This window comes from Manduca sexta, unplaced genomic scaffold (assembly GCF_014839805.1).
Source record: "Manduca sexta isolate Smith_Timp_Sample1 unplaced genomic scaffold, JHU_Msex_v1.0 HiC_scaffold_2872, whole genome shotgun sequence".
NCBI classification, from domain to species: Eukaryota; Metazoa; Arthropoda; class Insecta; order Lepidoptera; family Sphingidae; genus Manduca; species Manduca sexta.
The window spans coordinates 5,433-18,723 of record NW_023593881.1 but is presented as its reverse complement, the minus strand read 5'-3'; the positions used below and the strand labels follow the sequence as shown (position 1 = coordinate 18,723).

At 34.9% G+C, this 13,291-nt stretch overlaps 1 long non-coding RNA gene and 1 other non-coding gene across 2 annotated transcripts; both read left to right on the top strand.

Moving 5' to 3' along the window:
* The first annotated feature begins 914 nt into the window (after positions 1–914).
* On the top strand, positions 915–986 carry Trnaa-cgc. Its single transcript has one exon. It is a non-coding gene; the product is annotated as a tRNA-Ala (tRNA).
* A 6,646-nt stretch (positions 987–7,632) lies between these two features.
* Positions 7,633–9,064, top strand: LOC119192521. Its single transcript, XR_005113655.1, has 2 exons — positions 7,633–7,890; positions 9,024–9,064. It is a non-coding gene; the product is annotated as an uncharacterized LOC119192521 (long non-coding RNA).
* The last annotated feature ends 4,227 nt before the right edge of the window (positions 9,065–13,291 follow it).

Sequence of the window (13,291 nt, the reverse complement as noted above, 5' to 3'; positions counted from 1 at the left end):
TATTTTGTGAAGAGAGAAACAGTTTAAGGTAACAACACTAAAGTGTACATATTATTTGAAAATTCTTTAGGTGAAGAAAAGTAAATCCCTTCTGTTTTAAAAAAAAAATTGGTAACACAAAAGTGATTCGGCGATTTGATGTTTTGATTATGTTCAGCTATTTATGCGGCTGACTGTACATTGCACAGAATTTATACGATGTCATAATGTGATATAAACTTTTTTTTAATAAACGCAAACACATGATAGGACGGAACACAATATCTTTGGCGAAAAGTGGTTGCCACGGTAGCACCTCTGTCTATCCCTTTGGAGATAAAGGCGTGATGAGTTTGTGCAAATTTGTAAAGATAGTACACGATTCGCTTTCTATTTGGTATTTGAACTTATAATTTACTTTTCTACGTTTATGCCTACAACCTCTTAATATGCAAACGCATTATATTATTTTATCTTCATCAAAAACTATGAGTTTACTTTTAAAATGGAACTTAGTACTTGTTCTTTACATGATTATACATGGTCGTTGTGACATTGCGTTAATAAATGAAACCACATACTCGTCTTCACCTCTGCCAACACTGTGCTAAATATCATACATGAAAAATCCCAGTTTCACTCGTATTTTTTTTTGTAACATGGTATGTGAGTGGATGTATTTTTGACTGAAAGTGTGATGTCACTCCGACGAATTCTCTTACAGTAGTAGTACTACCATTAAGGCGTCTAAAGTTAAAATTACTTTTTATTGATATTTATTTTGTTCGAAACTTTTCCTTTTTTATTTTCGGTTTGAGTAACTTATTGTAAAGTGTTATTTTCAAGAAAAAAATATGTGGTTTCTACTTTCACTTAATAAGGCAATGTCAAAATAACTCTGTATACAGTGTGTTATTTTACAATCGATATACATCGGGGGTGTAACTCAGTGGTAGAGTGTCTGCTTCGCATGCTGAAAGTCCTGGGTTCAAATCCCAGCACCTCCAAAATCATCGTTTTTTTTGTCATGAGTATCTGATAATGTTTTATTAACTATAATCATTAGGGCGGGAGTACAATCTAATGATTATTTGTGTCCTTTTGTTGTTTTTGATTTATCATTGAAACAAAACTGAATTTTGCTGTGAAAATGCTTTAATCAGTTATTTTCAAATAAATAATATAATAATTATAAAAAATCGTTTAAAAAGAAAGAACTACTTTACACCAAAGAAGTATAATTTTACTAAATAACGAATTTATAATAATAATACCAGCCCTATATTATATATTACCCGCTGCTGAGGTCAGGCCTCCTCTGCTACTGACAGGGTTTGTGGCCTTAGTCCACCATACTGACAGAACGCAGGTTAGCAGAAACCACTTACCTTCAAAATTCTTATGGAGAACTTCTCAGGTATGCAGTTTCCTCACGATGTTTTCTTTCATGGTTAAAGCAAAAGATAATTTACAAAGAATGATGACATAATTTTTTAGAAAAGAGGTGCGTGCCATTCTGTTTAGAACTTGAAGACCTTCGTCTCGGTAATATGTTCCCAACTAGGCTATTACTCCTTTTTAAACCGTTTTAGTAAACATTCATTTGATTTAAATATTTTTATTCTATAAAAAAAAAACGAGTGAAAACGTTATTAGTGTAATATAGTATAGTTATCCTCCTTCTAAACAAAAACATAAACTTTCATATTTATAATTAGGAGTGACGAAGCATATTTGTTGAAGGTTTCACAGCCCAGTAAAGAATTCCTAAATTAATCATTCATGTATTTAAATATAGGCCGAAAACGATATAAAAAAAACTTGTTTAACTTGTTACCTCGAGGGTAACAAGTTTCCAAGAAACTATAAACTTTGAATTAGTTCTAAGTAAATAGCCCGAAGAATTTATATTGCAGGGGAAATGTGAAGGTAGGGTTGCCTGATTGTTAGTGTTCATTACTGTGAAACGTGAAACGGTGAAGGAAAACATCATGAGGAAACCTGCATACCTGAGAAGTTCCCTATAGGAATTTCGAGGGTGTGTGAAGTCTACCAATCCGCACTAGGCCAGCTTGGTGAACTAAGGCCTAATCCCTCTCAGTAGTAGAGGAGACCCATGCCCAACAGTGGGACAGTATATAATACAGGGCTAATGATTACTGTGAAACCCGGCCAGGGTAGTTATGAAACCTTGTCAGGGGAATTATGAGGCCCTGTCAGGGGAATTATAAAGTCGGGCCATCGTAGATCTTACTTTTAAGGAGAAGTTATGTGATTATAAAAAGAGCCATTATATCTTCTCGTATGCTACCACTCCGCCAAACATCGAGGCATATGGCAACACATCGCTAAAACCGCAGTTCTTTAAACAGGCCAAACATGACCACGACACCTCTGTACGACTACGAAGAAGAAAGAACTATATCTCCTGCAATGTTACTAACTACACCAAAATAACAGTAAAGTTGGGTATATATTTTTAAATCATACCAACGCTTGAAAGGCAATAATATCTAAGCGACAATCAGTAAATTTTTGAGTACAGTGATTTTAAGTTTCGATTTTAATATAAAAATTCATAACAATTAAACTTTTTATTTTATAAGGATACTAGCGACCCGCCCCGGCTTCGCACGGGTGCAATGCTGACTATTTAATGGATGTTTTTTTTATACATATAAACCTTCCTCTTGAATCACTCTATCTATTAAAAACCGCATCAAAATCCGTTGCGTAGTTTTAAAGATTTAAGCACACATAGGGACAGAGAAAGCGACTTTGTTTTATACTATGTAGTGATAGCCTAATGTTATAAAAAATGTCCTAGACTTACAAAACCTAGATTAAGTGACGCAAAAAAATATGGCGATACTAAATATTTATAGAATACATTTTCGGTTTATTTTTCGCTTAGATATGATTGCCTTTCAAGCGTCGATACCATTCATGAAACAACGCAGTTGATTTCTTATGTTTACGCGAATGTTAGACATTGAAATAAAAACTAAAAACTAATTAAACGGATTTTATCTCGGTTTTTTATATTATAATTTTCTCCCGACGTTTCGAATATTTTGCAGCCTTCATGGTCACGGGGGGGACTGAGGTGTTGTTCATCCGTAAAGTCAAAGTTACAATATCTACATACATTTTTCAAATATACAACTTTTTAAAAATTTTAGCTGTTGACGGTTCGATCTACGCAGAATGAGCTCACAGTGTCTTGAGGTCTGGCAGCCGGTCTTTTGGGATCCGATTTAATTAAATGTAGAACAGGATCCCAGGCTTGTGCACGCTTCCAACCATCTTCCCTATTGAAATTTGGGTGTTTTTTAATTTCAATAGCCTCGCGAATCATCCTAGGCAGGAATCGGTGTTCTTTGGCAAGGATATGTGGCTTGTCTAATCGCAAATAATGATTGGAGCCTCCTTCAGAATGTTCAGCGACTGCAGACTTCTTAGAGCGTCGGTGTTTCACGTCAACGTCACGTTATTTCAACAACTCAGTTCTCTGATTCCATTTAATGAAAAAATATAAACTAGTTGCGTACTATGTTCGTGATTATATAATATATCCGGTGTTGCATTACCATGCGTGAGTGAAACTGGATCGAGCTTTGCAATGTCATTGTTAGCCGGTGACTACCAACGAGCCACCACATTCGACCTTTTAAATTCCTGCGACACGACTTTATCGTATTATCATAAACAAAACACATTTTACACGATATAATTGCTCTCTGTATTCAACACGACTGCCCCTTAATGTAAAAACGCGCAATTAGAGCACGTTTTTAAAATCACACCGAGCGATTTTATCAGAGTGTGCACGAGGCTTTATTTTTGGGAGTTGATTTAGATTTTAAACTTAGAACATCACTATAGATACCAATATGGCGATACCGCTTCATTATGCGTTATATATATATAAAATAAAATACAGGAATAAAAACAATGTTCTAGTTTATTAATTGTTATTGTGTAACCTGAGTTTACCGCTATGAACTAAAACCAAACACTCATGTTATTCATCAAGTCTATCAGTATCTTAACCGGAGCGGATTTTTCGGGAATATCTAGCCGCGAGCGACACACAGACCATTATATATGATGTAGAATTTCAACCGTAATATGTTGACCGAAAGTAACCCCGGATTTGATGACCTTGTAGATTTCGTTAATTAATGATATAAAACTTGTAACCTGTATGCAGCCATTAGCCGGTTCCGGTGGGCTGTAGGACACATGTCTTTTAAATCATATTTTTTTATTGCTATGAATGATGAGACGAGCTTGCCGTTCGCCTGATAGTAAACGATACGACCGCTCATAAACAGTAGAAACACCATCCCACACCTTGAACTATTCGGTATTGTTTGGTACACTACAAGCCACTGCGCTCGCCAGAAACACCACCCCACCCCTTGAATTACAAAGTATCGTTTGGTATTCCACTGCGCTCTCCATCCTGAGACATGAGATGTTAAATCTTATTATGTCCACTGACTACAATGACATATTATCAATACGGTATTTATTTAAATTCTCTAATTTCTGGTTTACCATTTTTAACAATCTATTCGAGTATATAACAGAGACTATATCGAAAATGTATTTTTACATTCGTTTACGCTAACGTTATGTAAAATCCAATCAAATCACTTACTAGTAATGTAGGTAAATATTTTACAGTAGATTGCATAATTCAATTTGGTTCGCAATATACTTATCACTTATTAGCAAAGTATACAAATCTAGGGTTATAAAATAAATAAGAGATCATTAAACCATAATCTAAACCTAATTCTAACACTCGTGGATACTTATGGCTCCAAGAATTCATAATATAATGTCATATGAAATATATATTTGAGATGAGAGACGGACACTGAAGCCTCCTTAAATTGGTCCCACGTCTAACCCTGCATACTGTATATTATAATTCTTTTAAAATGGAGTGTTTAAAATAGCGTAGCTTGTCATAGACCGACCCTATATCAAAAATTTTGTGGGAGCCCTTCAGAGCAGTGCGATCTTTTGGGCGCCTGCTTAGTTTAATATAGGTATGGGCCAAGAGGTGCCCCACAGCTCAGGGACCCGTATCACTGATACGGCTGATATGGCGGTAGCTACTCCCCTAGTTTGTAGGCAGACGAAATTGCGTACCATCAATTTCGTCACGTGTTCGTTTATAATAATAATAATAATATCAGCCCTGTATTATATACTTGCCCACTGCTGAGCACGGGCCTCCTCTACTACTGAGAGGGACACGTGTTCGTTTGCCGTCACTCAATAATAAATAAGGAAACTAAAATCAATATCATAGGTATAATACGTCATTAGTCTTATATTAATAACTAGCTTCCGCCCGCAGCTTCGCCCGCGTGGATTTCGGACTTCAAAAATGGAGCCGGTCGCGAACGTTCGAGAATGTTCGTTTTACGAAGCTACTCCCTACGTGATTCGCTAGCCTATAGGTGCCAAGCAAGCCGCCTGCCTGTGCGTTCGCGACCTTATATATATACAATTAGTGTAATAAAATTATTATCTCTCAATTAATATTAATCTGAGTATATTTTTAATCATAGTTCAATTAGATATGAACTTTAACTGTTAATTAGATACTAATTACTCACATATTAGAAATTCTAAATTTATATTTAATATATAGAGCTGAAGTTTGTTTGAACGCGCTAAGCTCCGGAACTATGGAACTGATTTTGATATTATTTTTACTGATATGAGACATGTCAGTAAGAAGAAAATATACATTACTCTTGAGCGATATAGATTTTTTATCCCGGAAAAATGTTTATCCCAGATTTTTTTCACGCGAGGAGGCGCTGGCAATAGCTAGAACTTAATAATTGCCGTATTAGTTCTCTCATATTGATTTTCTTTAACAGTTCAGTGTGCAGATTGTAAAAAATACGACACGATTCCATGTCGCTTTATTGGGATTGGTTGAGAGATGAACATTACATTACGTATTGGTCTCACGATCAATAACAAACATCAAAATTAAACGACATCGACTTACAAGTCGCGTTTTTTTCTGACATTCTAAAGGGTCTCTATGGTTTTTCAAATAAACATAATAAATTCCGATACTATACTTTTCACAGTGTTTTTTTTGACAGTCCTAAGAAACATTTATTTTTAGGGTTCTGTATCTCAAATAGAACCCTTATGGGATTATTTTGCTGTCCGCCTGTATGACAAGACCTTTTTCTCAGGAACGCGTTGGAGTATCAAATTGAAATTTATATCAAATCCGTCTCTTTCAGTTGTGAAATAATAAAACGTATGTAAGTAAATAGGATCAAAAAATTATGACGTATATTTTGCCGGAATTAAAACCTATTCGAGTTGACCTAAAAATAAAAAAAATTGCAAGAAGCAATGTATAATAGCACATGTAAAGAACAAACTTGAAAATCGCAAATATGTACTCTAATAACAAACAAAAAACAAGTTTGTACGGAACCCTCGATGCGTGAGTCCAATTCGTACTTGTCCGGTTTTATAAATATTTTTATGACTATTTCATAAATATCTTCTTCATTCGAAGCATTTTATAAACTAGGAAACAGCATATTAGTAGGAGAGTTTTGCACACGATATTTTGTTCCACTGGATGGTTTTTACAGTAAATTTCAACTTTAAACCCTAACAGGAAGGGATCATTTTCGTATATCTTAATAATCATAAATATAACTATTTATTTATCTTTACAAAAAGCGACGATAGCCTAGTCAGGTATAGAAAGGACTGCCGCGACGAATGTCCACAGGTTTAAATCCCAAAGGCACACACATCTGGTTTGGCTAAAATTGTATGTTAATTATTTGTGAATTATTGCTTGCTTTAACGGTGAAGGAAAACATCGTGAGGAAAACTTGTATACCTGAGAAGTTCTCTATAGGAATTTTAGGGGTGTATGAAGTTTACCAATCCGCACTAGGCCAGCGTGGTGGACTAAGGCCTAATCCCTCTCAGTAGCAGAGGAGGCCCGTGCCCAGCAGTGGGACAGTACATAATTCTGGGCTGATGTTAATATTATTATATATAATTATTTACCTTTACAATTTGTCATAAAGGTACTCCTGTAAAGGTCCTTGAATGCCGCTCTCAAGTTTCGAGGATCTAACTTATCTAATCAAGTATATCGATCACTGTCTGCGGATGTAACTTAACCGGTTCATAATAATATCGTTAACATAATATAGTTCTATATTTATTATTAATGTATTAATAACCTATAATTATATTAATGTGATGTTATGTGTTTTTACTAAAAAATGTAAGGTCAGGGGCCCCTATTCCATCTACGGGAGTATATCTGTTTTTTTGCAATTACGGACGTTCTAATCGAAGGACAGCTCTTTTTTCCAAATCAGTTTTTTGAAATCAATTAAAAATATAATATACACATACATTTGAAGAAAACATTTATTTATTTATTCAGCAGAAATATGTTTTTGGTGATCATAAATATATGATCAATTATGTATAATGTCAGTCGAAAATAAAAAAAAGTCAACAAACTTATAAACCTCTATCGATATTTAGTTGTTTTTTTTCTGTTTGATAAATTAATGATTTCATATTAGTAGACGGAATTCAGCAATCTTTTCAGTTTACCACTCTAAACTAATTTACAACTATACAATTTCCAGGCAGTTTGGCGTTCCTCTGTCAGCCAATCGGCAGCATCTTCTCTGGGCCGCTGCTCGACTATTTTGGAAGGAAGAAAGCCTTGTTCATCGTCAACATTCCACATTTGATAGCATGGCTGTTGATGTACTACGCTTGGGATGTACCCTCGTTGTTCATCGGGAATGCCTTATTGGGCATAGGCACGGGGATTATGGAAGCGCCGTCAGTCACTTACGTGGGAGAAGTCAGGTAATCAAGTTTCGCAATTATAGTGACAATAACTCTAGCTCGTGTGAAACTGTTTTCCGGGATAAAAGTCCCGTTATATAATTTCCCGGGATAGAAAGTAGCCTATAACCTTCCCAGGGTCTTAAAATATCTCTGTACCAAATTTCATAAAAATCCGTTCTGTAGATTTTGAGAAAATCGATAACATACAGATATGGCATAAAAGGGGACTCTGTTTAATATGTATAGATAGATGGTGCATAATTATATGATGTAGATAGACTTATTTATACTATAGCTTACTGATTTTTGATCAGATAAAAGTTGTTCATGAAATAAATTATAGCCTGATTGAATATAAAACTGAAATAATTTCATAAAACTATTAACATAGCTGTAATTTTTGATTTACTTATACTTTGTATTACGAATATCTTCTATCTAATGATTGAATCCTTTGCCCTTGAAGGTTTTCTTGTCAGTTTGTTTGACTATTACAGTAAAATTTAAAAGCCCGTTATACTATAAATTATCCCCATAGAACAGGAAATATTTTTATTTGACATAAATGGCCATTGAATTAATAATTTCGAAATATGAATTCTTATAACATGTAAATAAATGTTGCGGTAGTCTCTGATTAAAATGTTACCGTCTCAACCTGTCATTAGTAATTGATAAGTTTTTGTTCATTTGATGGTAGTAATGTAACATTTTGAATATAAAAACACTTAAAAGCAATTAACAATTATTAGTTTTATAATTAAGCAGTAAATCTGATGACTTATTATGGCAAAATTATTTATGATATTTAAATAACTACAAGAAATTTAATTACCAATTGCATTTCAACAGAGTAATTAGTCTTTTTTAATTATGGTGCCTAATAAATCCGAATTAGTTATTATACATAATTTTGAAATCTCATGATTCGAAATGAATTACCGAGCAAGTTACATAGAAATAATAATTATGTCAAAATTGAAAAGTTAATTTAACCGTAACAAATAATCTAATGCCTAAAAAATCATTCCCAAATTTTTGACAACGGATAATCATCAAAATTATGTCATAACCACCAGCCCAATTAAACAACCTTTGTCCACAAAAGGTCGGATTCAAGTCAAGGATACCAATTATTTTTTATGTTACAGCGACCCGTCCATCCGCGGTATCTTGACGACCCTCACGAACGCCTTCACGTCTACTGGCATGTTCGTAGCTTACTGTCTGGGCACGGTACTGCCGTGGCGACAAGCTGCGCTGGTTTCGTTAACAGTGCCTTTAACTACCATGGTCCTGGTTTTGTTTGTAAGTATCTTCTAAGACGTTTTTACTATATAGATACGTTGTCCGAGCGCAATACTGGCAAGATGAAAGCAAGGTAATTGCCCGACATTCACTTAGTCAACCTCCAACCACTGTCGCGGCAGTCGGCTTACTATTTTTTTGTATTTTTATCAATAAATTAAATTTTATTCCACTGTCATTGCGACGGGTAGTCGACGCTTGGGCCCACTCGGGACCTTTCGAGCCCACTCGGACCGTTTCAATGCGAGCTGCTAGGGCTGTGAATATAGTAAATACTGCGCTGTTTTTATGTGCAATTTTGTTAGTCTATGACGCGTCTATTTGTAAAACGTCATTGATATATCATTAAATTCTACAACCACGTCTCTCTTATCACTAATTTTTAGGTACTTCAGAGCTAGTTAATTTCGTATGTTATTAAAGTCTCTATGTATTTGACTTTTCGAATGACAAAATCAGCCAAGGCTGCCAAGTCTTCAAAATGTCGTTAGAAAATTATAATATAAACAACCAAGATAAAATCCTAAAAATAGCTTTATATCAAAGTCTAACATTCGCATAAACATCAGATATAATGTATAATTTTGAAAGGAAAAAAGTAAATTATATATAAATTAATTTATCAGATTTTATATAAATTAAGCTATAATTATAATAAATAGTGTAGAAATATCTAGATTAAAATCACTGATTTAGTGGATTATACGGTTGTTAAATAAATTAAGCTTTATAAATAGCAAGTAAAGCGCCAAAACGATGTTCAGAGATATTTAGTATGATAAAGAAATGTGAATCGTGGGAGAAACGTCTGATCTGATCTGATGAACGTCTCATTTTGGACTTCGATAGTTACTTATCAGTTTATTTTTGAAGCGATAAACAACACTGATATTTGATTTTAATATTAATAGAATTCATAAAAGTATAAGTTTATTTTTCTCACAATTGCAGATTTTTTTAGATCTATTAATAAATACACCTACAACTCTAATTGATGCAAACTATTAAATAACCAGTAATTTTGCCTTTATATTTTCAAATCCTCTCACCTTTGTTATAGGTTTATCGTTGGTGTTGTAAATATGGTATATGTTCTTAGTAATTAAATAAAGTTAATAAAAAGATGTTATTGACACGAGTGTTTATTTCGGACTAAAGAGAAGTAACTATGGCAAACAAAATACAATTAGTTCTAAAAATAGAACATATAAAAAAATAATAAGTCACGACGAAGGTTACAATCTCCAACAGCCGCCCTTAATCGCAGTTGTGACAGAAACAAAACAAATAAAATAATTAAGTTTCTAAACCTAAGTTAACTACACATCGTTTGTGTGCTAGAGGTCCGAGGGCCTTCGTTAGTACATCAGCAGGCATATCGTTACTTTTATATATTCTAACTTAACAATGTTATTAGATACCTTTTCCCTAATAAAGTGAAACCTAGTATCTATATGCTTCGTCCTGCTGTGGTGTACAGGATTTCGAACAAGATTAATGGCACTTTGGCTGTCAGAAGCTAAGTTAACTGAACAAAGTATACCTGTTATCTCGTATATAAACCGACGTAAGTAACACGCTTCCTTCGTGGCAGACGCTAATGCCATATATTCAGACTCGGCCGAACTTAACGCAACAGTAGGTTGCTTCTTGGACTCCCATGATACTGGACCTCCACTTAACTTGTAAACATAACCGGTATATGACCTTCTGTCGATTGGACAGTTTGCCCAGTCTGCGTCACAAAAACCCTTTAAAGGTTCTCTATTCTTCCTGTAAACCAATGAATAGTTTAGGGTACCTTTTAGGTATTGCAGAATCCTTTTAGCAGCATTCCAGTGTTCTTTAGTAAAACACGTATTAAATTGACTTAAATAGCTCGTGGCGTAAGCGATGTCTGGTCGTGTGTTTACCGCTAGATACATGAGGCATCCTATTAAGTTTTGATAAGGATAAGACTCACCGACTTGACCATCCATTCTTTTTCCATATTCTTTTAATTAATGGAGTATCCACGGCCTTACAATCCTTCATATTAAATTTTTCTAATATAGAAAGAATATAATTTCGCTGGTTCAACCTTATACTCTCGGAATCACTTTCAACTTGTAGTCCCAAATAACATTTCAATATTCCGAGATCTTTTAATGAAAAATATTTCGACAAATCATTCTTGACAGTGTCAAATGTCAAATCAGAATTAAAGAAGACTATTATGTCATCAACAAAGATTCCTAATATTACAAGTTCTTTACCAAAAGTTTAGTATACACACAAGGTTCGGAAGGAGTTCCTATGAAACCTATTTTAGAAAGCGTTTCATTTAACTTTTTATTCCAAGCTCGCGGTGCCTGTTTAAGACCGTAAAGAGATTTCTTCAATAAACAAACTTTGTTTTCTTTACCCTTTTCAATAAAACCAAGAGGTTGCTCCATGAAAACTTCTTCTTCTAAATCTCCGTTAAGGAAAGCTGTATCGACATCTAAGTGCTTCATTCTCAATTTCATATCTGCAGCTATCGCAAACAACGTGCGGAGGGAAGAATGACGAATCACTGGTGCGAACGTCTCCTTGTAGTCTACACTTTCAACTTGATGAAAACCTTTGACGACGAGTCTCGCTTTATACTTGATAATATTACCATAAGCATCCCTTTTAATTTTGTAAATCCATTTACATGGTATAACCTTTTGTTAGGTCTATCTACTAAATTCCATGTATGGAGTTTCCTTAAGGAACTATACTCATCAACCATAGCATGTTGCCACTTATGAGCATCATCGGCATGAGTAGCTTCGTAATATGTCGTAGGTTCATTAGAATCTACCTTTGACGTATTGTAAGCTTTATAAAAATTTGTTGCTTTTCTATCTCTGGAAGGGTATCTGCGCTCAGGGTGCGATTCCTGTTCCAAATTCGCTGTCACTTCTTCCACACTAGGCAGCCTTAAGTCACTGAGAGACTCTCGCTCTTCCAGAGTCACTGACTCTTTTGCACTTTCTAGATTTACTGGTAAAGTTGCTTCAGCCGCCGGGCTGATACTCTCATCACAGTCATAGAATTGACAGTCATGATCAAACTCAGACTCAATCTCTTTTGCTCATCAAATAACAATATAGATTCTGACTGTGCGACAGATTGCTTCTGCTTTAGCGCTGTAAAGCAATTTTCAAAAAGGTTGCATCTCTGGATATAATAACTTTTCGTGGGTTAGCAGGATCCCTAAAAATATAAGTGCCTGGATTTTCAGAATAACCGACGAAAATTGCTTCCTGTGCCTTGAAATCTAATTTCTTCCTGTGATACGAAGGTATATGGACTAGAGCTCTACAACCAAATACTTTTAGATGGCTAAGATCACCTTTTCGTCCATACCATTTGTCATAAGGAATTTGTCCACCTAAGGCTCGATGAGGAGACCTATTCTTAAGGTAAATGGCAACTTGGAATGCATCTTCCCAGAATGCTTTCGGTAGTGAACTTTCAGCTAGCAACGTTCTTGCCTTTTCTGTAACCGAACGATGGGTGCGTTCCGCTACTCCAAGTTGCTGAGGACTATAAGGCGTCGTTGTTTGATGTTCTATACCTTTTGAAGCAAGATAATCAACAAACTCTTTATTCACGAACTCCTTACCTCCATCAGTCCTAATTGCTTTAATTGTTTTATCTAACTGATTTTCAACAAAACATTGAAACACACAAAATATATCTTTGACTTCTGTTTTAGAAGAAATAAAATAAGCAAACACTTTTCGCGTATAATCGTCTACTATTGTCAACATATATCTATTTCCTTGAAAAGAAGTTGTAGACACCGGTCCCATCAAATCCATATGGATCAGTTCCAAAGGGAAGTAGCCCTATTAAACGCTAACCTTTTGAAAGGTTTTCTTGCTTGTTTACCTTCCACGCAAGCGATACAACTAGTTTTATCTACTCCTGTATACTTTATACCTACCTTGTGATTTTTGCAGTTGGTTCATGCCTATACGACACAAATGTCCTAACCTCTTATGCCAAATTTGATAACTATCCTGACAGCCAGAGTGCACATCTTGTGTCAAAAATTATCCGCCACATTCTCGGAAACATTTACAGTACCATCTAAAAC